Here is a 4,359-nt window from a genome sequence, read left to right as displayed (position 1 = left end):
TTAAAGGCAAGAATTGAGTCATATTTATTTCTACTTCTTAAAACATAGTTTAGCACTGGACTTAGGCACCAAGTAAACGGTTTATAAATAGGCCTTCACCCACTATTGACTGTGTCCATGGATATGAGTGAGATCATGTGATACTTACCATTCTCTGACTGGCTTATATCATTTAGCATAACGCTCTCCTTGTCCTTCCATGCTGTCTTAAAGGGTAAGAGAGCTTCCTTTCTTACTGCTGCATAGTATTCGATGATGTAAATGTACCATAGCTTTTTTATCCACTAATCTACTGATAAACACTTGGGCTGTTTCCAGATCTTAGTTATTATAAATGGTACTGTTATGAACATAGGGGTGCATATGTTGTTTCTGATTGGTGTTTCGGGTTTCTTAGGCTATATTACTAGAAGTGGGATGTTGGTATTTAAATTGTTAATTTTTTTCTTTCCAATTATTCAACTTCTATTAATTAAAAAAATAAGAAAGCAGCCAGGCAAGTGTGGTTTAGTGGTTAAGTGTTGACCTATGAGCCAGGAGGTCATGGTTTTATTCCAGGTCAAGGCACATGCTGAGGTTGCGGCTTGATCCCCAGTGGGGGGCATGCAGGGAACAGCCAACCATTGATCTTATCTCATCCTTGATATTTGTATCTCTCTCCCCATCCTTTCCTCGCTCTGAAATCAATAAAAACATATTTTAAAAAATAACACAGCACCAGGAGGCTAAATCGAGTGTTATTCTATATATCTATACCAGCATTGTGAAGCAAAGATTGTCACTTATTAGCTTTGAAACCTTTGAAACCTTTGAAATGTTATGGTTCCTCCAGGCTTTGGTTTCTTTATTTTTAAAATCGGGGGGGGGGGTATAGTACATCCATTCTAAACTCCCTTTCAACTCTAACATTCTAATAAACCTAATTTTTCAGTTTTAAATTGTTTTTTAAAATCCCATTCATATAAGAATTGTTTGCATTCACATAAGCATATTACCATGACATGACATGACTCTTATCTTAACAATATGCAAAACACAAAGTTCACATTAGATCAGGTTTAGCTGATCAAACACAAGAATGATGAATTAAACCTCATTCTTCCAAATAAGTTAATTTCACTTTACTATTTTTGTTTTCTAAGAGAGAGTAATCATTTATTTCTACTTTTTCTTGGGCATTAACTTTGATCAACCCTGGGCTTAAATGTCAGCTTCACAATTAACTATTAGACTTTGGGTGAGTTGCTTTATCTCTCTGTGATTTGGTTTCTTCACTGGGAATTGTAGCAAAAAAAAATCCATACCTTGCAGGATTGTCATGAAGATAAAATGAAAATATACATGAAAACCCTTAGTGCAATGTATGGTACCTGGTAGGTGTGCAAAATATAGTAGTGATGACAATCTATGTCATGTGTAGTTGGTACTACTAAAAAGTTGACATTTTATTGCATCTTTCTTATGTGATTTTAATACTGCATTCCATCAATCTTCAGTTAAGCATGCAGATTGGAACCTGGAATGAACTCTTCCCCTTCAGCATATAGCCTATTGGCTCAGGTTTAAGATCTACATGATACAGAGGAGAATAAATTAAATATGTTATATGACAGGAGGAGTGTTTAGAAATGGCTCAAATGAAATAGAAGTATATGAGAAAATTGTAAGCAGTCAAAAGAATTTGTATGAGAAGGCTCCCAATACATGCAAATTGTCTACTTCTTTGCATAAAAATAGAACACTGAATATCTAATAGCAAATGCTGACTCATGAACACATCTAATTTTGGTCTTATTTAAATAAGCTCTGGGTGAGATTACTATTTCCATGGAAATTGGAACTTTCATTTAAATATCTATATTCTACTACCAGTAATTATGTCTTCATGTCTTGGTTTGACTCAATTTACAAATTTGATAATTTTATGTTTAACTAACACTCAAAATTTGACTCAAGGTGACCATAGACAAAACTGCAATGAGTCAAGTTTAAAAACAAGGAGAGAGAGGAAACCAGTTCACCAGAGCTCCCTATACCCTAAACTTGAGCCCAGACTAAACTTAAGCTAGCAAAACGGTAATAACTTACCCCATTGAGAACATTGTTTATAGTCCTTCAAACCTGGGATCTAATTTTTTTTCTGTTTCTTCTCTGGCCCTGATTCTGTTATTCAAAAACATGTTCTGGCAGCTTGATTTGCTGATAATTATCAAAATATTGCTGCTATAAAGGAAAGAGCACTGGCTTGGGAGTTAGGAGACCCAAGGTCTATTCTGCTGCTTATTTGCTGTGACCTGACACATTCTGGGGCTCAGTTTCCTTTTCTGCTAAATGAGAGGGCTGGACTTTATGTTCCCTTCTTTCCTTTATAGTTATGTCATTCAGTGGCTCTATAAAGTAATATCAGACTTTTTAAAGGAAAGTCCAGGTGAACTAATGCAAATATGTGGGGTATGGGGAAGCACAAAGTCTCTGGGATAGAGGAGTGAAGATTACAAATGGTTATAATTTGAAAAAGCAAAGATTAAAAGATGATATATGTTATGGCTGTTGCTACTACAGCCAGGCACCCTCATTTATCCTCCACTTAACTGGACCTATATGGACCATAAGGAGTAGTGCTATAATGAAGGGAAAGCTAGCGAGATGCAAACAGGGACCAGACCCATGTCCAGTTAAACTGGGGAGAAATTGTGTCCCTATCCTCCTATTTTTCTCTTATCTTCAAAACATTAATATAAAAAGCAGATTTCAAAACAATGAACACATTATAATTTCATTTTTGTTTATAAACTAGTAAGTAATGGAAAGCAAACACACTAGAGTAATTATAATGGTTATGTCAGAGCAAATATAGTTTATTTTCTGTGTTTTATATATTTTCCAAATTGTTTTACTATAACCTCCATAATGGACTTTTATCTCTATTCTTGATCACTAGAATCCATTTTTTATTGATATCTTAAAGTATATTCTTCTACAGTTATCAGCCATCAGTGTATTCCTATCACACTTGTAACACAATTTGAGTTCTTTACTGTGTTAAAAAAATAGGCAGAGGACATGAATAGACATTTCTCCAAAGAATATACAGATGGCTAACAGGTACATGAAATGATGCTCAACATCAGTCATTATTAGTAAAATGCAAATCATAGTCAAAATGAGATATCACCTCACACTGTCAGAATGGCTATTGTCAATAAATCAACAAAGGCTCTAACTGGTTTGGCTCAGTGGATAGAGTGTCGGCCTGCGGACAGAAGGGTCCTGGGTTTGATTCCGGTCAAGGGCACATGTCTGGTTTGCTGGCTCGATCCCCAGTGCGGGGCGTGCAGGATGCAGCTGATCAATGATTATCTCTCATCATTGATGTTTCTATCTCTCTCTCCCTCTCCCTTCCTCTCTGAAATCAATAAAAATATATTAAACAAATAAATAAATGAATCAACAAACAACAAATATTGATGAGGAAGTGAAAAAAAAAACCCTTGTGCATTGATGGTACGATTGTAAACTGGTACATCCAATATGGAAAACAGTATGGAGACTTCAAAAAACTAAAAATAGAACTACCACAAGACCCAGAAATTTCACTTGTAATTTATCCAAAGAAAATAAAAATACTAATTTGAAAAGTAATATGCACTCCTATGTTTATTGCAGCATTATTTACAACTAGAGGCCCGGTGCACAAAAATTTGTGCACTGGTGGGGGAGGGTAGTCCCTCAGCCCTACTTGTGCCCTCTCACAGTCTGGGACCCCTCGGGAGATAATGACCTGCTGGCTTAGGCCTGCTCCTGGGTGGCAGAAAGCAGGCCCAATACCTAGGTGCCTGCCCTGCAGCCCCTGGTCAGGCTCAGAGCAGGGCCGATTGGGGAGTTGGGGCACAGTCCCCTGTCACCCACAGAGCAGGGCCAATCAGGGGGTTGGGGAGCTTCCCCCTGTCACGCACAGAGCAGGACCAATCAGGGGGTTGGGAAGCTCCCCCCTGTCATGCACAAAGCAGGGCAGATCAGGAGGTTGCGATACCACCCTCAGTCATGCTCAGGGTAGGGCCGATTGGGGGGTTGGGGCGCCGCCCCCTGTCACACTCAAGGCAGGGTTGATGGGGAGGTTGCGGCTCCACCCCCTGTCACGCACATAGCAGGGCAGATCAGGGGGTTGGGGCGTTGCCCCCTGTCACCCACAGAGCAGGGCTGATCAGGAGGTTGGGGAGCTCCCCCCTGTCACACATAGAGTAGGGCCGATAGGGGAGTTGGGGCACCGCCCCCTGTCACACACAGAGCAGGGCCCATCAGGGGTTTGGGGTGCCACCCCCTGTCACCCACAGAGCAGGGCCAATCAGGGGGTTGGGG

This window comes from Myotis brandtii, unplaced genomic scaffold (assembly GCF_000412655.1).
Source record: "Myotis brandtii unplaced genomic scaffold, ASM41265v1 scaffold394, whole genome shotgun sequence".
Lineage (NCBI taxonomy): Eukaryota > Metazoa > Chordata > Mammalia > Chiroptera > Vespertilionidae > Myotis > Myotis brandtii.
This window is presented reverse-complemented; position numbering follows the sequence as displayed.